Source organism: Falco punctatus (genome assembly GCF_963210335.1).
Source record: "Falco punctatus genome assembly, chromosome: 2".
NCBI lineage: Eukaryota > Metazoa > Chordata > Aves > Falconiformes > Falconidae > Falco > Falco punctatus.
The window spans coordinates 314,413-338,728 of NC_137581.1; the positions used below are offsets into that span (position 1 = coordinate 314,413).

General features: G+C 52.9%; 1 long non-coding RNA gene across 3 annotated transcripts in view; it reads left to right on the forward strand.

The window, feature by feature from the left end:
* LOC308058695 overlaps positions 1-21,862 on the forward strand; it is a 38,063-nt gene extending 16,201 nt beyond the window's left edge. For all 3 annotated transcript variants that reach the window (XR_013925932.1, XR_013925933.1, XR_013925934.1), the window contains 2 exons: positions 13,524-19,005; positions 20,296-21,862. This is a non-coding gene — a long non-coding RNA (uncharacterized lncRNA). The remainder of the gene's footprint in view (positions 1-13,523; positions 19,006-20,295) is intronic.
* The last annotated feature ends 2,454 nt before the right edge of the window (positions 21,863-24,316 follow it).

Consider the following 24,316-nt stretch of genomic DNA (forward strand, 5'->3'; position numbering starts at 1 on the left):
CATGTGCCTGTGCTTGGCTGCAAGGATGGGGGGATCCCACGGTCCTTCAGCTTTTTGGGGCACCCCCACCAGTGACCCTAACCCAGAGGAGGTGTTTGTTGCATGCTACTCAAATGTGGGTGGCTCAGCGTGAAACACAGAATGGCAGCTTGTCATCTGCTGTGGGAGGTTGTTGGTGATGGTAATATCAAGGTGCACATATATATATATATATTACTTTTTTTTAATGAGGTATGATGCCTAATGAAGGAGGTGTTTTATCAGCTGAAGGGTCAATTAACATACTGGGCTAGTGCATACATTGATATTTTATCAGGCTTTAAAAGCAGAGCTTGTACCAGAATAGAAATATAAACCACAACTGAAGAGTGAAAAACCCCAACAAATCAAAGTAATAAACTGCAGAGTAATGAAAGATATTGCCTTTGGCAGCGAGTGTGATTTAATAAACTTGGAGGACAGAGCAGATTGCTGTGATTGCAGCCAGGGAGACGGTGCCCTGCACCCACTGTTGCTGCCTCACAGAGCACCTTTAGCAATTTCCCAGCTCCATCCTTAAGTGTTGCACGTGTTCCTCCTCGTGTGTGCCCCTCCTTGCCACTCCCATGGCTGAAAAACTCCCACCAGGATTAGCTGTCTCTATCTGTGTGATAAATTGCAGGACAAGCAACTTCAACACAGTGTCCCATTGCACTGTCCCCTTCCGCCTGGTGTCTCTGCCTGCAGAGGGTCTGTGGGCAACACGGGGGACTTCGGGCTCTTTGGGGTTTTTCTGGCAGGGGCTGGGTAGAGGGGGGGGAAGGAGATGATGAGAGTTCCCTGAATTTGCATTTGCCATGGACAGGGGGCTGGAGAAATGATGCTCCTGTAGACAGCGCGAGCCATCATTTCATTATTGCTTCTGCTTTAGAATGTATTTGGCCAACTTCTTATCTTCTGCCTCCAAGTTTCTGAAGGTCAGTGCTTGTCAGAAGCAGCACTGGGAAGACACACTCATGCACACCTGCTGCCTGGCTGCACACACACACACACACACACCCGCCCCCCTGCCCTGCTGAATTATTAACCTCAGCTCGAGTGCTTTTGCTGGCTCTCCACCCCCACACACCAAATGTAAACACACACTAAAAACTGAGATGGAGAGAAACAGAGGTACAAAGCACCACTGAGGCACTGTCTCATCTATTCGGGGGGCTAGCACTCTTGCCGAACCAAGCCAGTGACACTTCTGTTTTCCTAGCCCTCCCTGCCCCAAGCCCAAGCAGTTTGACTAGGGCTGCATTTCAGAGACTTTGAGATATGCACGGTGGCTATAAAGCAGAGGTGACTTTCCTGCTATGTTTTGTCACGATCCTTCCCATCTCCTCCTGGTCCTTGGCTGCATTTCAGGGTGGTGGGAGGATTTCTGTGGTCTTGGGGGCGATACCGCCACACAGATGTACTTGGAAATCTGAATTTCAGAGAAGAGGGAAAAGCATCACTTGTACCGGAGCAGCATGTGGCAGTGGTGCAGCCAGCCAACATGGGGCTGTGCACAGGGTCACGCACGGCTGCTGAGCACCCAGGGCTGGCATGGCTGCAGCCCCAGCTCTGCCATCCTGGGATGTCCTCTGCTGCGCCACGGTCCCATGCCAGCTGCCCATACCCCAGCTCCTCTGGAGATGACATTGGCCATGGAGCTGCTCCCTATGTCAGTGCTCTCCTGGCTGGCACCCATTGGTGTCCCCACTGTGACAGGCTCTGCTGTGCCAGCAGTCAGCTCCAGCTCCAGCCCCGATATGGTGTGTGGAAAGGCCACAATCTGCATGGAGCGCCGCTGTTGCTTGCTTTAGACTCAGGAGGTGACCATCACCATAGTCAGCATGGGAAGCATCTCCAGTGGTTTGGAATTTCCTTTCAGACGAGTGTTAGTGCTGACCAGAAGAATGCTGGACCTGCAGAGCCAGAGGCGCTGGTGAGATCCAGCTTCTCCAAGCTGTCTCAGCCCCATCCTGGCAAGAGGCAGGTGGGAACAGCCTGGGATTTGGGGACGAATTCCCAGGGAGGTATGGACCTGGTCCGACATGGTGGGCATGTTGTACGGGGACAGCTCTGCTGGCTTGCTGCAATTACTTCTGATTTGCAGATGTGTGAGCTCCCTCTTCTGCATCCTCTTGGTATTTATGCGGAGTCCACGGTTCAAATTAGCATGACTTGTCAGTTGTAAATTTTGGTAAACAGGAGTCTGGCTTAAATTTTGTAATCCTGGCAGAGATTGCAAGATCAGCAGAAAGAGAACGGGGGAAATGCCCAACTTCAGAGGAATTTGAATGTGGGGTATCTGTTTCTTATTTGGTGTAAATCTGGGGAGGTTTACTTGAAGGCTGAATAATATAAATGAAAACGTACATCAGAGATGATTTCTTTACCGGTACTGCTCCAAAGAAAAGGCCAAACTTCAGCTGATGATTCTGCCCTGCTAAAGTTTCCTCCCTTTCCTGTAATGACATGGAATAGAGAAAACTCAGGGGAACCATTTCACACAAGGAGCATTAAAACACGAGGAGTCGTAACAGGATTGAGTCTGAAATCAACGTGTGAGAGTGACTTTGAAGATCAGATGGTCCCTGAGCAGAGCTGGCAGCACCTAGCTCTCTCCCCAGAAGCCCATGCAGACTTTGGGGTGACAAACCGGGCATTTCATCTGCTGGATTGACTCAGCCTCCCATCTATGTAATTGATCTACGGTGGGTTTGCTCTTTTCTCTGGGAGGAACTATGTACCAAATGCATTTAAGAAGATTAGGAATTAATTAATAAATTATTAAAAGTATGCTTTCTTGCCATGATGCAAGAATAGATGCATTTTTGTCATGAAAAATACACTTCTGCTGAGATTATCAGCACACAGCTTCCACCTGAAAGATCCTGCAGATGCTTTTGATTGAATTATTGGTTTGTGATGCTGACCTCCTCTACAATAGCAAGGTGGGATGGGTGTGCTTCTCCTGGTGTCTGCTGCAACGTCTTCCCTCAAAGAGCAAGTTAAATACGAACTTTGAAAAACAGCAGCATAAAAGGTCAAAATGATGTTATCAGGCAGTTTAAATTCGTTAAGTGCAGTTCTTGTCTTTTACCAAGAAAATGTTGTCGGTAACAGAATGGCGTTATTTAGAAAACAGATATGATGAAACTGTTTTGCAGATGACACAATAAAACACATATCCAGGCAGAAATGACAGGAGTGTGACAGAGGCTCACGTATGACTTGGACACCGTCAGGTGAGATTAAGCACTGAAATTTGAGGCAGCAAGTGTGCTGGGCTCAGGTGAGCCTTCCCCTTCATTTGGAGGTAAGCAGTGAATGTGATAGAAGGAGAGGACCTGCTGAATTGAGGCAGTGCCCTCCTACTGCGTTCCAGTCTGGCTGCTGGGGCTGGGAGTGTATCTCACATCATGGCGCCACGCTTGTGGGGCTTTCACCTTCATCAGGAGGGTCATGATGATGACCCTTAAGATGAGATCATGACAAAGACCCACGATGAAGATGCTGCCTGAGGGCCTCCTAAAGTCGATGAGATCTACCAGGATCCGGGTGGACATGGTTTTGAAGAGAAGAGAGAATAGGAACAAGCCTTTCCATTCCAGGCACAGGCTGGCGGATGGGCTGGAGAAGCTGCTCCTGCTGGGGTGTGCTCTGTGATGGTGGGGGGCAGCCAGGGGACTCTATTGGTTACTCTCGGGGAAGCTATGAACTATCAACAATAAATGCAAATAATTTACCCATCTTCTCTTCAAAGGCTCCATGTGCTCCAGGGGCTCCTTTTGGCCAGGACCACCCCTTGGTCCTGCAAGCTCTCTGCTGTGCTCCCTGCTCTAGAGGTGTTTGAAGAAGGGTCTAAGGCTGGTTTGGAACCCCTGTACAAGTGGCTTTCAGCCTGCCTTGCGTTTGCCAGAGTTTGCACCTGCTTTCTTCTCTTGGAGGTGCCTGCAGCATTTTTGTCCATCCAGCCCCTCTGTTTAGCTGGACTGGCTCCCCTCTTCCCTGCCTTTGGCCCTCTGAGTTGGAGGTACACCTTGGCCGCAGTCTTCCAGCACCATGTCCTTGTGTAGTCTCCAGCCTGCCAGCGAGGATTTCCTTCTGCTGTGATGGAGAGCCCAGCTCTACACATTGCTGCTACATTTGCTCTTCCCTCCAGCAGCTCCTGGTGGCCAAATCCAGGTTGGATTTCCAGTTTTGAGCTTCTGAAGAGCTGCTCTGTGAGACACCGAGCATGCCTATAGCCTTGTGCTGTGTGAGCTCTTCCTGGTACCCCCATCCCCCCAGGCTGGGCAGCTGCTATGGCAGATGTAGCATAAACTCTTCAGGTCTGAATATCAGCCTGTGTGTATTTCATTATTTGTTGAGGAATTTAATTTACTAACTCAATTTAATCTGAAGATCTCCTAGACATGGAGATGTGCTACGCTGCCAGCATGGGCTCCTTCCTCTTTCTGTAGATTTCCTGGTATCGGTGTCCTCCTGGCTGTCTTTGTTTTGTTGAGTTTCTAGGAGACTTATTACAGTGGTGCTCTCAATTAAGGCCCAGCACTGAAGCTCTCATCTTGTTTCTTAGCCCAATAGCAGTGCTGCTGACGCACCACTGATTTGGTTCCCCTCTCTGCACCTCTATTAAGCAACACTATTATTTTCATTTTTGACCATTTCTAGTCCTTCACTTGGGAACACTCAGTTTCCACGGTTTTGCTCCTAAACCCAGTCATTTCTTCTGCCAGCACTGGTGTTGCTCCACACTTCAGTGTAAAGCTCCCCCCTCATGACCTTGTACTTTGACGGCTTATGTGAAGTCTGCACTGAAGGCTTCCTTCCTCCCTCATCCCAGTGACAGGGGAGATGGCACCAGGTTGTCCATGTGACTGCCCAGTGGGCAGAGACCTGTGCCACCGTTTCAGGGATGTGTGGGATGTGTTGGCAGGTCTTGCTGCCCACAGGACTCAATGTTATGGAAAGGGAAGAGGAAGGCTGGATGGACTGCAACAAAATGCAGATACTTATTTTGGAAATGTCCAACCGATATTAGTAGGTGTATATTTTCATACAGGATTTGCCCCCAGAGTATGTTTTCATATGTCAAAATTTTCCTATTGAGATGCCTAAAATGAGACAACTAATGAGCCTCGAGGCACTGACATGGAGTGAGCTCATTGCTGAGTTCATCGAGGCTCCCAGTGACTCAGGGTGCAATGGAAAGTTTCTAGACATAGTTTGGCTGATGCCTCCTCCTCCTGCCCAGCAGGGACCACAAGAGCAGGGTCCAGGCACAAGCAGTGGTTGGGAACATCATCACTGCTCATCATCTGTATGTGGAAACCTTCTCATGAGGCTGCCGCCCTTCACTTGCAGAGCACGGGTGATGAGTCTGGACAACTGAACCACAATCTGGGGTTTCTGTTCTCATAAAGACAAGAGCAAAACAAGCCATTTCTGTGGTTAATTATTCACCTCTTGAAGCAATTCCTGCAGAGAGCGAATGCCACCGAGGAGCCTATGAACCGCCAAGCTCTCTGTCCACAGTCTTGAATTGCATTTTATGTGCTCACTCTCTCTTTCCCTGGGGAGTGGTATGGACAGACAGATGGAGACGGCAGTCGCAGGACGATGGCTGCTTGGGCAGTGTTCACTGCCGGGGAAAGTTTCCTTTTGGTTGCACAGCAAGATTGAGCAATCACCCTCTACCCTTATCATCCCAGGTCTGTCCCCAGAGACACAGCTTCCACTGCAAAGGGATTTTAGATACTACTTCTGGACTAATTCAAATTTGCTGAAGTAATTAGGAGATAACAACCTCAGCACTTATTCAGATATGAGCCTTAAAAGCCTGATTATGGCATGATTAAATCTGTACTGGCTATACGAAATTTCGAGCATCATGTAAATTATGATACCTTCAGCTTTGCATAATAGAAAATTGTTAGAAGACCTGGATTCACCACATACTCCCTCCATGGAGGAGAGGGAGCATGTGTGTGCAGGCACCAGGGCCAGACACTCCCCCCAGCACCGTCCCCATCCTTGTCCTTCGCAGGGAGCTAGGGGCACTCACCAAGGCTCTGCCTTCAGTTGGTGTGGTGCTGCCAGCTGGGATGGAGGCCAAATGGGTTGGAAACCTGCAGCATTAGAGCACTTCAGGTCCCAGCATAGGAATTGCTAAATGCTTCCTATGGCAAACAGGGGACAACAGCCATCACCTCTTGGGGATTGCTCAAGGCAGTGCAAGGTCAGGTCCTAGAGGAGTTTTTCCATCAGCCCACAACACCTGACTCCATCCCACAGCTGCCACGGGGACAGACACACGTGTGACTCCTGTGGAACCACAGGGCAGCCACCACAGTGCGTGCCACCAGCTCTCCGGGTGTCTGGCGCTGCTGATGCACCAGAGCTCTTGCCCTTTCAAGGGTGGTGCCCTGAGAAGCCCCGCTGGGCTCTGCCACCCTGATATATACATGGGAGAGCCATTGCTGCTGCTGGTACCCTCCTGTACCTCACAGCTGCCGCCGTGCCCGGGAGCAGTGACTCAACATGGTGCTTCAGGATGGGGACAAGGTTTACAGAGGTCCCTATGAACTCCTCCACTTCTTATTATCAGATCATAAAATGGAGCATGTTGGCTCAGGCCAAGGGTCTTTCCAGCCCTGTGCTCTGCCAGACATGGGCCCCAAGGGAAGAGCATGAACATGGCAAATGCATGATGCTGCTCCTAGGCTGCTCCCAGCTCTGGGTGTTTCCTGAGCTGCTGCAGCCCTTGCATTCACCAAGGTGCAGGGTTGCCAGTGGAGACCACGGTCTCAAGCCCATGCTCCAGGCTTCTCGCTCACAGTGTGTGTCAGGGGCAATTTGCTCTCTGCAGGTTTCCAGGTTATTCTGGTCTCACTGGTAAAAGCTGCTTTCCTACTGGAAATCCCAGCCCAGGTCTGGGATTACGTTAACTGCAGGGGTTACTGCTTGACCACCCTCATGGTGAAAATATTCTCCCCAGTATCTCATGGAAATTTCCCCTGCTGCCGCTCACTGCCTCGTGTCCTGTTCCTGTACCCCTCCATAAGAGCCTCAGCATCCCTGGGCCCCCGGGAGAGGAGTGCTGCAGGGCTGGGGGCCGGCTGCCTTGCAGGACATGCCATGCAAGCCCCTGTGCCATCGTCCACGGGGCCATATCCAGCTATTGATGGAGTCCACGTCAGAGAAACCATGCCTTTACCCTGCGTGGGGCAGGAGGGGTTTGGTCCTTCTTTGCTGGGTGAGACCCTGCCCCATAACTTGGTTCGCATCTCTCAATACTGGTGCGGGGCCAGTGCCTGCTCCCTGAGGATCCAGGATTGGCCCCACATCCCTACGGCAACAACCAGGATGCAGCACTTTCCATTTCCACACCCCACACCCCCCCACACCCCACCCACACCCCCCGAGGACACCACACAAGGAGTGCGTGGACCTGTACAAAGGGATGGGGAGCCTGAGTGGGGGTAAAGCCCCAGGCTGGATGGGTAGAGCTCAGTTTCGCCCATGAAGTTGGATCTGGTTTCCCTCACATGTATCACACCACATTGATGCAGATCGACTTTCATCTGCAGTTTCAGAGATTGCTGTTTTGCAGGATCCCTCTGCAGCTCCTCAGGATTGTTCCTCCTCTGTGCCACCCTCAGCTACTCTGACTGTAAATTAGCAGGGATAATGAAGTAGAAAAGAACAGTAAGTGTTGGGAGGGAAAAATCAGATGACACAAGATAATGCAAAATGCGAAAATAAAAACAAACTTCAGAACAATAATGTGCTGTGATTAAGCTGCTTAAAGAAGCGCAAACAAGTTCCAGTGAAAATGAAAACAAGTGGTGCTTACAGACAGCACCAGAAATAATTACAGCAAAAGCACTTAAAACCAGTGATATTTTTAACTCTTAGAGCAACCTGATAAAATGCCATTTGAAACAAAAAACAAGCGAATGTTGTGTTTGAATAAACAAGTTTTAACATTATGAATTAACTAATGGAAAAGCTCGACTATTAAAAATGCTTATTTAAAGCACGGTCCTGGCAGCGCCTGCACTTACAGGGCTGGTGCAAGTGTTGGCTATGGCAGTTTGAAATCGGCAGTGGCCCTCAGGAGGGGAGATGGATTTTTCCAGCCGGAGCAGCCACAGGGATAGGTCTACTGTAGATGCTGGTGGTGCTGGCATCACTCCCCACTATAGGCACTCTGCGTGCTGGGCTGGAAATTGCCTGGAGAAGGTGGTTGGGGCTGAACTGCTGTGTGCAGTGCTGGAGCTGTGCCATGGCTCTACGCAGATGTTACCAAAGGCTGGACACTGGGTCCACTGGGATGTATGAGCAATGAAAACTTTCTGAGTTAGAGTTTTAGCACGGCATTTACCAGAGGCAAAGAGGAGAAAAAGCCAGCCTGCAGCTAGAATTAAATTTTAAATTAAATAATGGCAGGTGAAAAGCAGTTAAGAAGCTATAGTAGGTTCCTGGGAAGGAGACTTTCGCTTCTTGTGCTGCATTTCAGACCCCATAGCCCAGCAGCCCCATGGGCACAGGGAGATTTGAAGTTGCCATGCCATAGGGAGAGATGTCACTTGGGGATGTACCTGTGGGAAATGTGGCCGGGACACTGCTGTATGCCAGTGACAGGTGCACAGCCCGGATGGACAGAGAGGTTGTTTCTGAGGCTGTCGATCTGCCAGTGCTGCAGTTGGAGCCTCTGGGGTTGGTGGGATTTGGTGCTCTCCTCCTCCTGTGCAGAGCAGCCATGGGCTGGGTTTGGTGGCAAAGTGAGGGGTCTGCCAGGGGCTGTCCCACCAAGCAGGCAAAGTGGTCGAGCCTGTAAGCCCCAGCCAGGCACTGACACAGCCCAAGCAGTTCCCCAGGCCAGTGCCATTTTCTGTACCTATCTGAAGATTTGTTCAGACAGGGCTCTGGGCAGCTACGCAGCTGGGCTGTCACCGCATGCTGGCCTGGGCTGTTGTTTTCCAGTCCTGTCCCATGGTGTGGCACCACCTCACGGTCAACAAAAGTCTCTCTCATTCCGTTTTCCCCCATAATTTTGCTAGACTCTCTGTCTTGCACCATCTGGCTTACATGTTGGCGGCCTCGCACGGATGGTTCGTCTCCTGCTTTGGGAGGGCAGGGACTGATGCATTTGCAGGGTCCTTATAGGATCACACGCAGAGTAATGGGTGTACCAGCACAACCTGCAAGAGAAACAGGCATTTTGGTCTTAGGGCAGGCAGGATCCTCGGACCCTCAGGCACAGCCGGCTGTGGGGACAGAAGAGGTGAGATGAGCTGGCTGGAGAGGGGTGCTAGGAGGGCACTGCAAGGGTGGCACAGGGGACCAGGGACACCAGGAGCTGTTGCCAAAACGTTCTGGCAAATGATACCTGGTGGGAAGGTAGCCGGGGCTTTTAGAGGTCATGGAAGATGAACACTCTTAAAACAAAAATTTACAGCTCTAATAACATCAGCCCCAGCACTGTGGCCTCTGCTGCTCTGGGAAGGATGCTGTTAGGACTGCCTGCAAGTGCTCTCCCACTCCGAGGAGCAGGGCACATGAAAGGAACTTCTTAAAATGCAGATGTCTTCAGAAAATTACCTCTGCTCAGCACACATTGTGGGGGGTGCTGCACTGCACAGCGGGGAGCAGCAAATATATTCAGCTTGTAAGTAATAATTGAAAATGGCTCACTCATCTTTACTGAATGCTCTGCATATGGCCAGTGTCAAGCTGAGACTGTCCCCCTGGGCTGTTTCTCCTTCTTGCAATGGAGCAAAGCAGCCCTGATCCCATGTTCACCTTCCTCTCCATGCTGCTGCAGTGCCTAGGCTGTGGGGCACCTTCTGCTTCAGCCCCAGGAGCCCCATCCCTGCCTGTCTCACCTGGGTGGTCTCCACATGGGGCAGGGAGCTCCCACCTTCAGCAAGGAGCGGCCAGGAGCTCAGGGGCCTTCAGAAATGGGCTGAGGGGGTTTCAGTAGTGGAATTGCTGTTTATCTGACTTCTAGGAAGCCACTGCCCTTTGTCTGCTTCTGGCAGATAAGAAGGGCCTTCACTTTAGTGTGAATCATATGCATGTAATTATACATAATCTTTGCCATTTTATGTATGCTGTGAAAATATTTGCTGTGGTTAATTCAGCACAAGCTGAGGTAGCATTTCACATATGGCTGCATGCCATGAGACTTGCCCTGTGGGAATTTCTCTTCATCACCCTCATCTTGCTGTGACCGTATGTATTGACCTCTGCAGCCCCTCAGGGTGGTGCTTTCAGATTTCAGGGGTGCTGAGTAAGGCAACAGCTCAGTGGGGAGGCAGTTGCCTGGACCTCTCTTTAAATGAGGCTGTGTCTTTCTGCCAGAAGCTGGACTGAATCATGTCTTATCCTGGAACTGCATGGGAAGGAGCAGTTGGGGGACTGAGAAGTCTTTTCTCCACTTAATCTGTGAATCAATTAATTCAAGCTGCATCCATTCCAGGGAAGCTGCCAATGGTCACAAACCCACAGGGCAGAAGATCCGGTTCCTCAGCAGCAAAGTCTTTGAATACTCCTGACTCTCCCAAGTGGACTCTGGAGCTGGAATGTGTTAATGTATCACAGCAGCTGGGACTGGGTACTGCTGGTATCCTGGTGGAGACACACCGGCTGTGTGGTGAATGCTGGCAGGTGCTGAAGCAATTGGGTACCCCTCGGGGGGGAGATGGATCTGCCTTGCTCATGTTCCTGACTGCATGCACGGATCGCAGGGGTGTGGGTAGGCCTGTTCTCTGCCCTTAGTGGTCCCCTCCTGCCATCATTGTGGTGTTCAGACCCCACTGTCACCACTGCTGTGGCACGTTGTGCTCTCATGTGTTGGCCTGTGCTCTGGGAGAGCTTGGGAGATGCTTGACTCATTTAACCAAAATGAGTGACTCAGCTCCCAGTTCCACCTGGGGTGTCTGCTGGGAGGGACTGGGTTGGCTCCTTTTTTAGGACACAGCCAGATAAGTTGGGAGCGTGTTAGTAGATCTGATGGGTCTACTGAAGTCAGCCCATTAGCAGCAGGACTATTTTATAAGAGGATTGTTGAGGATCAAGAACAAGATACTAACTTTAGGGCTACTTGTAGGTCATTGTGTATGCCTGAGGCTTGATTTCACACCAGAGTCCAAACTCCACACAGGTCCTTGCTGGTTTGTGGTGTGTCAGGGCAAGCAAGGTGGTGGAGGGGTGGTCCATTGAGCTCTGCGCACCCAGGAGGTGTGACAGCAGCTGGCCGCAGTAGTGGAGCTTTGGTGTTGCTGTTGGTACACAATCTGTGCAGATAAAGGCTCTACTTGGAGAAGTGATGCTTCACCCCTTGAATTATGCTGCAGGCAGGCACTGTGCTGGGTGAGGGAGAGCTCAGACTCTGGCTGTCCATCCTGATACCTGTCTGGATGAGGGCTCACCTTCAAATAGCTCTGCAGCCACCTTGATACCTTGTGGTCATGCAGATCTGCAGTTCATTGTCCTACCCCACCATGGTGCCTGGACACTGCTTCCACTTTGCTCCATTCCCCCATGAAAGGGCATGACAAACCCTCTGGTTTGCGCAGCACAGAGAACTGGGGTGGGGATCTGCCAAAGTGAGAGGGACTGATCAGTCAGGCTGAGTGAGGGAGAGGCTCTGTGTGAGCTGGGAACCAAAAAAACTGCATCCCAGAAAACACTGGCAAAAAGCAAAACAGCTTAAAATGCAAGGCAAATACACACTCGAGATCAAAAATGGAAGGGTAGAGAAAAAGTATTTTTCTCAGCAGCCACAAGGTCTAAACACTCCTACATCTTGCATATTAATGCAACCATGATAACTGCATAATGCAAAATACCAGATGGCATTAGATTTGTAAAGTTCACAGGGTTTGATGACCCTCCCACCTCACCCCAAATGGGCTTCCTCAGCTGTTATGAGTGATGGATGGAGAAGGACAGCTACAGCTTGCAGACAAGCAACTATTTCTGATGTGATGAAAGCAAAGCAAAAGGTCTCATTTCTACTGTGCTCTGTCTGACCCACTAATTTCTGCCAGCTCCTGACTGCAGGATGCTGCCTTTCTTCCGCACGGCAAGCAGTTACTACTCCAAAATTTTTCTTTATAGTTTGTACTGGTTTTCTCCTCTCTGTGCTCTCCCCTGCTTGTTCAGATTTGCAAATGGATTTGCTTCCACCACCTATAGTGTTAATTGGCAGATTTGCATTTAATTGCCTGCATCTGGAAGCACCAGAAGATCAGAGTCCTGCATCTCCCCTTGACCCTACAGCATCCTTCTGGGACTTGCAGCATATATGTGCTGAGCTCTAAGACATCACTACTGCAAATCTTCCACCGTGATCACCCACAGCAGCTGCTTGCTCCTGGTCCAGGCAAGGGCTGCTGAGTCCCCTTGTTCAGTCCTTGGCTCCAGGGCTGCTCCTTATTGCCATGGCACAATGACCCCTGAGTTGTCTCCCCCAGAACTGGGGGCCTGTGAATCCACGAGGCTATGGGGATGCAGCTGTGCTCTGTACCAGAATGGGGAGTGAGTGGTGGGGTCTGGCAGAGGTGGAAGATACAGCATGAGGTTGGAGAATTGTGCTGCATGTTTGAGCAACACGAAGGTGCGTGTTTTAGGCAGGTCCCAGCTCCCAAAGTGGACATGAGATGTCCTGCAGGGCATGATGTAACCTGCATCAGGCTTGGCTGGTTGCAGCTTTTTGGGGATGCAGGACATGGCTGAGGGATGGATACAGTCAGGTGAAAGTGTTCTGGTCAATGAGCTGGTCCCAGGGTTTGCTCCCAGCCCAGTCTGGAAGGGGACCAGCAGTGGTGAGTACTAGTTGCATCCCCAAGCTCAGCAAGATGGACCCCCCTGCCCCAGAGCTGGAGGCCTCCAGCTTCTGCTGAGCTGGGGACATGGAAGCATGAGGAGGTCTGAGAGATTTGACTGTGGCAAGCCACTGAATTTCATCAGCGGGCTTGAACGGGGGCCAATCTCTACTCACCTGCACCCAGGCAGGCTCTGTCTAAAGGCAGGCTTAAACGTCTCCTTCCCATTTGTGTTTGTTGCCCTGAACTTTGCTGCCGCAGTGCTGACATCCACGCCATAGGCTGGGCTGTCGCCAAGCTTCCTCCCCCTCTTTCCTCTTGCCTAGTCTAAGTGCCTGTGCAAGCATCACTGCATGTCCTCCCTTCCTGGAGTCACAGGAGCCCAGAGGCATCTGCTCCTTCTCCTCCTGGAGGATCAAACCTGGTTGCCTTTCCTCTGCTCCCAGTATCCCAGCTGGGCTTGGTCCCAGGTGATTCTTTGGATGGGGGTGGTTGGGTGCCCACCTGCCAGCAGCCCTTGGTGCCACCTAACTCTCGCCTTCAGGGCTGGAGGAACCCTGCTGAGGACTGTCCATGCAGCCCAACTCCTTGCCGATGTTGCTTCTCCTGGAGTTAATCCACTTGGGCAAACAAAAGACTAACCCTCAAGTTTCTGTTTTTCTTTACCAGAAACCAATGACCTGGAATGGGTTCGGCAGCTTCCAGCTTCCCTGTCCATCATCAACATGAGGACTGAAGGGCAGAAAAGCTGCCACACAAAATCAGTCCAGGGTCCAGCTCTGCGCAGTCCCTCTTGATGCTTTACATCACGACAGGCTTCTGGTGTGAACACTAAAACTCACACTGGGTCCAGCAGAGACAGAAGCTCACCCCTGGCGAGTTCTGCTGGGCTCTGCTGGGATTTGTGGTTTCTCTTATGCTGTACTTTATTTTTCAGATGCTTTAAATAAAATATCAAAGACCCCTATGGCAGCTGTCAGTCGTGCTGGCTTCAGATGCAGAACCTTCATTCCTGTTTGACTCCCAGGCATGGAGAGGTCTCAGCTCTGGACTTCTATCCCCTTCTTTTCCATGTATATTATTGCACTTCCAGGCAGCTTCATCTTGCTTTTTATTGTATCAAGATAGCGAAGCCTCCCCAAGCCAATTTCTTTTTTCTTTCTGCATTAGCAGTAGCAGAGTTGCTGTTCTCAACCTCTGCAGTGCCCAGGACATTAGCTGTTTCCTGGGTCAGGGTGAGGGAGGTTTCTTTCAGTGTCTGCCTTGCCCAGGTGCTTCTTCAATTTACGTTTGTTGCTGAGTAAGTGATTCCGCTGCCTGTGGCATTTGATCGGGACATTGCCATCTGCAGTCCCAGGAGATACACGACTTTATTGACCCACTCAGTCCCACAGAGATGGAGCTGGCAGCTTTGCCAGCAGCCTCTGCATCATCCTCCCCTTCATTTTTCTGCTTCAGAGGCAGCTGCTGTGCTGCAGAAGCCGCATTATCCCTCATTCCTGGGTGTCGCTGGGCTGGCCCACGTGAGCAGAGAAGTCAATGTCAAGAAAGCTGGGGAGGGGCCTTTTACAAGGGCGTCTGGTGTGATGACAGGACAAGGGGGAATGGCTTGAAGCTGAGAGAGGGGAGATTTCGGTTGGACGTGAGGAAGAAACCCTTCCCCGTGAGGGCGGCGAGGCGCTGGCCCAGGCTGCCCAGAGCAGCTGTGGGTGCCCCATCCCTGGCAGGGCTCAAGGCCAGGCTGGACGGGGCTGGGAGCAGCCTGGGCTGGGGGGAGGGGGCCCTGCCCCTGGCAGGGGTGGGACTGGCTGGTCTTGAAGGTCCCTTCCAAGCCAAACCCTTCTGTGATTCTATGTGGTTGAACAGTCAGGCTGCTGCCAGTGGGGATTGTTGCTGTCTCTTGCAGACTGATTCTCAGGGTCTTCCATCCCCCTCCCCCACCAGGTGCCTGTCTCCAGGCGATCAGCACCAGGGCTTCCACCACAGCATCATTTTGATGTTCTACACATTGTTGTAGAAAAGCCAGTGTTTTCTCCTTCACCCACCAGTTTGGTGGTCACAGCATCCCCACCACACACAGACTCTCCCGGACAGTGTCGATGTGGCTGCTGCCCCGTGCTAAACCCCATCACTCACGGAGCGAAAGCCAAAGAGATTGGTGAAACAGTGATGTGTGCAGTCTGGGCCCTGTGGGGCACCAAGGCCAAGGATCACCCACATTTTCCTTGGCGTTAAGGGTCTCCAGGGCAGGGATGAGGCTCCTGATGGTGGGCAGAGAAGAACAATTCCAGCAAGCAATGACTGCAGAGAAACATGAGCTGCAGCTCTCTGGGTCTGCAGGGCGAAGGAGTGAGCATCTTTCCTACCTCCCAGCCTGTCCTGCTGGCACATTTTCTATCCCCAGCCCTTGCTGTTCTAGGTGATCCTGGCTCTGTGACTGCGTCATATGTAGCATGACTGACTCAAGTCTCCTGCAATATGGAAATGCCCTGCTTTTTCAGAGGATTTCCCTCTGCCTTGGGGGCAGCATCTCTGTGCCTGTCCTGTCATGCCCCAGCAAGCACTTCAGAAACCCTGGGACTGGGAAGCAGCAGCCAAATGAACTGCTGGATGGTGTTGGGCCATCCATCCTTTGGATAATGCTAGACTGAGCCTGCGCCTGTGTGGGCAAGGTTGCCAGTGCAGAGTGTGAGTGTGGCACTTGCCCAGCCCTGTGGAGAACAGCAGGATGCCAGAATGTGACATCCTTGTTGCGGAGGGATGTTTTTGCCATTTTAATGGAATCAGTTTGGGCAGCGACGATGGAAAACGGGTTGCTAAAATTAACTGTGTGGAAGGAATGCTTTGTCCATGTAAATGGATTCAAACCTTTGTATTGCCAGATATCGTAACAAAGAACAAGGAGGCTCAATCTGCAAAAAGCGATGAGCTGTGGCTGGAGATTTCAGCTGCTGGTATTATCTAAAAGGCTGGTAAATCCCTGTTGCTTTTGAAGGTGTTGGTGCCTGTGTGCTTTTATTGAACTCAAGCTTTGCTGAGGGATAGCTCAGCAGTGATAATGATGTTGTTAATGGTAATTGCTTCCTATCTTAGAATACATATTTCATTAAGTATTTTTTATCTTTTGGTCAGAAAAGAAATTCTTAGTATAAGGAAGTGAAACCTATCCTTGACTGAATGCACTCCAAAAAGAACATGTGACGCCTCTTCTGAACCCTTGTTTTTGTGGGGGTCTGATGTGCTGGTGTCGTGCCTGCCCGTGGAGCTGGGGCCAAGGCTGTGCTGGCAATTCGGCACAGGATTTCCCCTGCAGGACCCTCCACACCCTGGGCTCTGCACCAGCACAGCCTGGAGAGTCCCCGGCCCTGGAAAGGCCACCAGTCAGATGGCATGCAAAGCAAATGCAAAATGCACAGAAGAGCCCTCATGTCAGCCTGCCCTGCAACCTGCCTGGGCACTGGGGGAGCACAGCCGTGGTGCTGGATCCGTGATGTCCTTCAGCATGTGGCGCAGGGCAAAAGGCATCCTGCTTCTGCACAAAGCAGCTATTTATTTATTTGTTTGTTTGTTTATTTATTTATTTATATGCAACACAACCTCCTCCATCAGGCTGGCATGGCCCTCCCAGCGCCCTTCTCCCCTTATTTCCCTGCCTCTGTGATGTGCCTGCCCAGGGGTGAGAAAGCCTTCATAGGAAGCTTCTGTTCCTCTCTCTTCCCTGAGAGAGGCTAGATGTCCCATTTCTGTGCTGGAGCCAAGGCTGAGCAGCTTCATTGGTTGGCATTGCCACTGGATTCTGAGGTCTGTGCAGGACGGGGCTTGGGAGCTGTGTGGTCCAGGCCCCTGGGTTTATGTGCTCTGGGCTTTGCTGTTTTCAAGACCTTCATTTTCTGTCAGTTTTAGGCTTGAACAAGTAGCCTGACTGCATTTCATTGTCATGGGCAATGTGCAGCACCTCTCGTTTTTCAGCTGAATCCTCCTCGGCTTCCTTGTGTCTCTGGTGATGGAAATGCCTGGCCATGAAGTGGGTCAGGATCGGCAAGTGGATTATTTCTGATGCCCATCTTCCTCTTCCCAGTATTTCCAACAGAAACAGCCACCTGGGCTGTGTTATCTGAGCAATGTGAGCCCTACGCTGCTGCTTTTCTTCTGATAAAAGATCCATTTTGTCCCAGGTGTGGGTGACCCATTAGAAGCCTTTCTCTGTAGCATTAAAAAATGATTCCCAGCCTGTGCTTACCTTGCTTGTTCAGTGCAAACATTTCCACTGTGAACACAACATGCTGTGTGTGACGAGTTGGGAGGAGTGTCTCATCCTTGTCCCGTGCTCTTGTCACCATCCAGGTGCCAGAGGGGAAAGGAGAGGACATCAGGGCAACTCACAAAAGCATCTCCCGTCTTGATGTGATGTGGATTGCCACTTGTTCTTCTATTGTTAGGTGACTTATGCATGTCCTCAGTGTTCATTAGAAAAGGCACCTGCTGTGCCTGCATCCCTGTGCTCCGTGGATGTCAGTGTGTTGCTTCAGCCACAGCAAAGAGCCTGCATCCTGCAGCACAAAAACTTCAGTAGTGAAGACACTACTTTATTGACCCACTCAGTCCCACAGAGATGGAGCTGGCAGCTTTGCCAGCAGCCTCTGCATCATCCTCCCCTTCATTTTTCATTTTTCATAATTCATTTTTCAAGAAGAGTGACACAGGTGTGAATTCCAACAGGCCAAATATCATGATTTTCACCTGATTTTCAGTTTTTGTCAAGCCAATTTTCAGTTTTGTGAAATTCTTTTCAGGGAAGGGATGCTCTGCAGAAGCACCCAAGTCTGATGCCAGTTCTGCTGCCCCTTACCACTGCTCAGGGTCACCCAAATGCCATGCACAGCAGTGCCTGTGGTAACAGCCCATCCCCAACACTGCCACCATGAAAAAGAAAACACTGAGGCAGCAATCAAGGAAATTCCTGCAGATTTATGGACCCCCATATGGGGAGTTTCAGCCTCAACCAACTTTTTGTCTCAGCTTTTTGACTTCACCATCCTGTTCCTTCTCATCTGAGAATTCCTTCTTGGGCTCCAGTCAAGTTCAGCTCCTGGAGCGATGGGAAGACACAAGGATTTCGAGGGTACTTGAAGTGGGGAGCTGGGTACATTCACAGCCAGAAACCCAGGTTTTCCCAAGTGCTTTTCACCCAGGCAGGGAGGAGGGGAAGGCAGCAGTGCTGGGGCCAGGCTGGACTCAGGCTGCTCGGCATATGTGGGGAAACTGAGGCACAGGGCTGCACAGTGCTGCTTTGCAAAAATCACTGAGGCCTTGGCTGTAACTCCAGGCCAGGCAGGAGCAGGGAATACTGTTGGGAAAGCCAGTGCAGGTGGCCAGGAGGAGAACCCCTGCAGCCCAAGCCCTTAGAATCATAGAATCATTTAGGCTGGAAAAGACCTTTAAGACTGTCAAGTCCAACCATTAATCCAGGACTGCCAAGTCCATCCCTAAACCATGTCCCTAAGCACAGGGCTCCCCGCACACCCTGTCCCCATGAACTCCATCCCCAGGCACCCTGTCCTGGGCACACTGACCTGGATACCCTTCCCTGTGCACCCCGTTCTATGCATCTATCCCCGTGCACCCTTTCCTGGGTGCACCCCCGGCACCCATCCCCAGATACACCCACCCCATTTACCCCATTCCCACGCACCCACCCCCATGTGCCTGGGTCCCAGCCCCCTGTGGCATGACCAGCAGAGACCCCCTCCTGTTCCCCAGTGCCTGGTTCCCTGTGCCAGCAAAGCTCCCCCACCCAGTGCCCTGTTATCAGCGCCAGTTCCCATTCCCCCGTTCCCTTCCGCAGTTCTCATTCCTGTTCCCAGGAGTAGCAGCACCCCAGCTCCCGTTCCTGTTCCCAGTAGCCCCTCGGTTCCTGGTGGCTGTTTCCGGTGCCAGCAGCCCCCCCATTCCGGTTGCTGTTCCCAGTGCTCGATCCCGTTCCCGGCAGCCCCCCCCCCCCCCCCCCGTTCCCATTCCTATTCCCACTCCCATTCCCATTCCCGGCAGCCCTCCATCCCCGTCCCCGTCTCTGTCCCCGTCCTGCCGCCACCGCCCCGCCGCTCTCCCGGACGATGCGCGGGGCCGCCGCGATCCCGGCCCAGCCGAGCAGGTACCGCGGCCCGGCCCGGGCGGGGCTGTGCGTGGCTGCGGGCGCTGCATGGCCGGAGGGTGTGTGCGTGGCTGGGGGCTGTGCAGGGGTTTGCGGGGCATGTGCATGGCTGGGGGTCTGTGCAGGATCAGGGGGTTCTGCAGGATCAGGGGCTGTGCATGGCTGGGGGGGCTGTGCAGGATCAGGGGGTTCTGCAGGATCCAGGTGCTGTGCATGGCTGGGCTGTGAAGGGTTGGGGGGGGCTGTGCATGGCTGGGGGCGGCTGTGCAGGGTTGGCAGGGGCTGTGCGGGATCTGGGGGCTCTGCATGGTTGGAGGAGCTGTGCAGCTTCGAGGGGGCTGTGCAGGGCTGGAGGGCTGTGTGGGGCTGGGGGGCTCTGCATGGTTGAGGGCCTGGGGGTGACTGAGCAGGCCTGAGGGTGCTGTGTCCGGGCTGGGGGTGCTCTGCCATGCTGGGGTGGGGAGTGCTGTGGTGGGCTGGGTGAGGGGGTCCGCAGGGCCCGGCAGGATTGCAGTGCAGAGCTGGGGGGGCACGTTCAGTGCAGGACTTGAGGCTAAGATGGTCTCCAGGGCTGGGAGGTGCTGTGTAGGGCCAGATCAGGGGTGCAACACAAGGCTGGGGCAGATGCTATTCAGGGCTGGGGGGGGGGGCGTGCAGGGCCTGGCAGGCCCCCCCAGTAGCCTGGGTGGGGGGAGCACAGTGCTGTATCTGTCCAGTGCCCAGCAGAAGAGCCATGGGCATGGGCTGGGGTCTCAGCTGTGGGGTGCTCTGAGGTGCCTTCCCTGGATGCTGGCTCTGCTGGGGTGTGAGAGCCCAGCTAAAGGACTGTGCGGTGGATTTTCCTCTGGTGGACCGACCCTGAGCCTGGGCTGTGGCTACTGCACCAGGGTTTCTGGACCTTCGTGCTCAATGGCAGCCTCACCCCAGGGACGCCATGCGCTGGCTGCCCTGCACAGCACTGACACTGTACATACCGTTAGCAGTGGCCTGGATGTCATGCTGCATTCATTGCTTTCCCCTGTGGTGGTGGTGTAGCATGTGTGAAGGGCACAAGATTGCAAATACCTGTTATTAATAATTATTTATTGGGCTGCTGGTTTGCCAGACGGAGGTGTTGACGCTAAATTAACCTCCCTGTTGCTAAAGCTTTCAGAAAAATTACTTGGTTAGGAAACAGAGAAGTCTTCTTAACACTGCTAGGATGCACGTGGGTGTGAGTTCAACCCTCCTGCCACTGTAAGTGAGCTGCTGGTGAAGTGTGATAACCACGTTTCTCTCCCTGCTCCCCAGGTCTCTTCCTGTGTTCCAGAGCTGGGCATGTCGCATGGACCCGTGGGACGCCGGGGCCGGGGGCACCTTGCCTGCAGCTCTGCCACTGGATGATGGTACCCGGGCTCCCGGGATGATGATGGTTTGCAATAAGGCAGGAGCTTGTGGGATGCTGAGGCAAAGACATGACTTGCTGAGTACAAGGAAAGGCATCACCACCTTCCCTGCCTGGGCGACCCCTTCTAGATCCTGGCTGATCCTGTCCCAGGAGCAGGGAAGTGGGTCTAGTGTAGAAAAGAAGAGGCTGAGTATTGCTTCATCTTTCATGCACATGAACAAAAAGGTGTGACACCACCTACTGGGATGTGGTGACAGGACATGAGCAGGGCCGCAGGGATCGGCTCGTTGGTAGCTGACAAACTCTGGACTGTTGGCACTGGGCTGTCAGACTGGTGGGGAATGGGAAGATGGTTCAGAAGATGGTGAAGGGGAAAAGATGTGTGCCAGTCTTCCAGAAGCAGGGGAAAACAGGGAAAAATAAGAGCATAGCCAACCTGCCTCAAGATTGTAGAAAATAACTGGGAGGGATCTGCAATTAGTGCAGTTGCGGAGTAAAACCACCCAGCCTGAATTCCTGTTGTGATAGGTGTTGGGCTTCATACACTGGTTTCATTTACAAATACCTTTTAATCACTCCTCATACAGTCACAAAGCCAGTGGAACGCAGGCTGCGGAGAGCACTGTGAGGTGGCTGCAGTGAAGCTGTTTGGACCGGTGCATGCAGGGGACAATTACCAGTGACTCCTGCACTTCCATGGGCCGGGGCACAGCCACTCGCCGTTGGTTTCATTGCTGGCCTCTGGAGATGGAGATGGGTGTGTGCTTGGAGCCCTGAGCTGCGGGTGAGCAAGTTTGAGCTAATATTGACGAACTGTGGAAGGGACGGGACGTACGGGCAGGTGTGGAGGGCAGGGTGTCAGCTGCACAAACACGGGAGCTCAGCTGGGCTGAGAACTGGAGGGGGTGTAGATTGCAGGTGGATGTGTATTGGCAGGGTCGATGGATGGACAGCGATCTCATCCCACAGAGGGGTGAGATGAAGCTCCTCTCCCCTGCGGTAGAGGCTGCTGCACAGCAAAGGGCAGCTAACCCTAACCCACTGTTGGGGGGGGGCAGAGGAGAGTAATGGAAGTGGGCAAAGAGCTGGAAATCCTACAGGCAGGAGATGATGTTGCTGGGCTGGGGAAGGACAGACATTGGGCTTGGCGGGTGCCTGAGGAAAGGAAGGAGATGAGCTGCTCTCCTGGTAGGCGGAACAAGGAGGAAGGTGATAAACTGCAAGACAAATCAGGAGTGAACATCAGCAAAGATAATGTGAGAGAGAGTGCGACAGTAAGAGGAAACTCACTCAACCACAGGTTTAGAGCACAGGAGGGGATGTTTTTACACAACAGGGAAACATTGGTCCCAGCTGTGGGGAGAGGTGCCTGCAGGCGCAGGCGCAGGGCTGGCAGAGCGCGTGGCCAGGACATGGAGGCTGGGGCAGGGCGGGCTTGGTCATGAGGCCAGTGCTGGCTGTGCTGCAGAGCCTGGCGACGGGCAAGGAGCTGCTGCGGGCCAGGGGCTCCCAGCGTTGCCTTCTGCATGGGGACAGGGGACAAACAGCTCTCGGCAAAGGCACCAACCCCATGGAGTGTACTCACTGCTCGAGTGCCCTGCGGGCAGCAAGGGTGGGTGTGCTCCCACGCTCTCTCCTGCCAGGGTATCATCCCTCCCACTGGGACATTTTGGTAAAGGTTGGAGGAGGATGAGCCCCCTTCGTGGATCCCCCAGGCTCTGCGGAGGATTTGTCCCTGCGGGACCCTGTGGCAGGTGACTGGGAGAAGCTGAGGCTCCGTTCTGGCCCTGGACAAACCCTTTCCAGGCGCAGAGCCTGTGCTGGTAGGCTGCTGTGCCACGCTTGCAGGGTGCTCCTCACCCAGAAGCAGCTCCACACATCTCGGCACTGGGAGGAAAAGCTGTCCCAGCCCGCAGAGCTGCCTGGTGCCTGTGGGCTCCCAGTGATGCCCCAGCCCTCGCAAGCTGCGGATGGGCCGGGGGATGTTTTACTCTTTTACCTGCAGCTGGGCTGAGTCAGCTCTGGTCTGAAAGCGGGGCAGGGCTGTAGCCTTACCAGCCTGAGGATGGTGCAGTGCCTTGCTGGGTCTGTGGGACCCGTCAGACCTGTGCCTGCTCTGGTCTTTCTCTATGGGCACCTGTCGCCTGATGGGCTGGCAGTGCAGAAAACTGAAGGCAAGTCTTGGTGCTGCGTGTGGGAAGGGGTCTCTTGCAGGGAGCCCTCCCTGGGGTCTCTGCTGCTCTTCCTGGGCCAGCTCAGGCCGCCTGTGGGGGGCTTTGTGGGGACAGTGGGGAGGAGAGCGGCTCACACCTCCTTTATCTGCAGAGGGTCCCAGAGCACACCTGGCTGTGATGGCAGAAGGGGAGGATGAGGTGGACACACAGCCATGGCAGGAAGGGAAGCTCGCCCAGTGCCCATGCAGGCAGGGGACAGTGTCACTGTGTGATGCTTCAGAGGTGCTGCATGAATAACAAGGGCTTGTCCTCAGCCTTTGGCACAGCCGCTGTCAGCACACAGCAGCTCTTTCATACCTGATGCAGCTCGTGGTACGTGGGGGTGATAAATTGTGTTGTGGCACTTTGTGAGTGGAGAGGTCGGGAAATAAAGCTGAACATTTGCTGGTGGCGGTCGTGTCCTCCAGCCCAACATCTCCTGGCTTTGCCATGTAATGTCTACCTCGTGCAGGTGAAACCCTCTTAGAGGGAAGATGGTCTGGGAGCAAAAATAACAACACTTGAGCATCAGTGCTGCTGTTTGTCCATATCTTTGTTCTCTTGACCTCAGGGTTGTGCAGTGTTTGCCACTGAGCTATTATAAACTGTGAGCATCATGTTCTGCAGCCCCATGCTCACTGTGCTCTTCTTCCTGGGAGAAAACACTTAAATATATACTGGCCATCGCTCGATGAGGTTCTGTAGCTGAAAGGCAAACACAAACGAAGCATTGTGCATTTGGACAAGAACTAAGGGAGGATTTCAGTTTTGCTCGCTGGGATGGCAGAACCTGGCCTTGGCCTTGGAGCAAGAGGCAGGAGAGATCCTCCTGAGACTGTTTGCTGTGTGAGCTGCCCTCCCTGCCCTCCCCCACCGCAAAACAGCAGCAGAAGAAAACCAAGTAAACCCAACCTGGCTGATACAGAGCTCAGCTCTGTGTGCCTCTGATCTCTTTATGGGGATGTTCAGTGTTCTGGTTTTGAAGGTGAAATGAAAAAAAGAACAAAACCCAGTGCTGAATTAGAGGAGCTGATCTGCAAAGGCAACTTTTGGGAGAGCTGCTGTAGACGATTTCTGCTGAAATCTGCTTTGACAGCATTTCTGTGGAAAACAAAAAACTCCTGCCCCACTCACTTCTGAGCTCTGCACGGCCTCAATACCCCATCTCAGTGTGGTTTTTACAGTTTCTCCTTTCAGCATCCTGATGGGAATGCAGGTGGGGGCTGCCTGGGGGAGATTTCCAAACGCAGTGTCAGCAGGACACTGAGTTCACATGGAAAGCTGATGTGAACCAGACCACAGCTGGGGTGTCTTTGATGCTCTCTCAAGCTGGTGCTGGTCTCATGGTGGTGGGGACCTCAGCTCCGGCTGTCTCTCCTGCTCTGACGTGGCCATGATGTAGCATCAGAGCTGGGCCTGATCTGCCACCACTTTGCAAAATAAGTGGGAATATGGGCTTTCAGCAGTGGTCTGGCATGTGACCTGCAAGGCTGGGAGCCTCCTGGAGGGGAAGGAGAGCTGGGGCTGGGTGCCTGCTGCTGTTGGCAGGGTGAGCCCAGGCAGGACCTGCTCTGGCTCCCCTGGAGCAGGCAGACTCATGGGGCAGTGCCTGTGCCAGAGGGAGAAGGGGCTGCTCCTCTGCCGCCCTGGCAGCATCTGGCCTTTCCTCTCCTCCTGTGGCGTAAGGGCTATCAGAGAAGAAGGGGCTGGA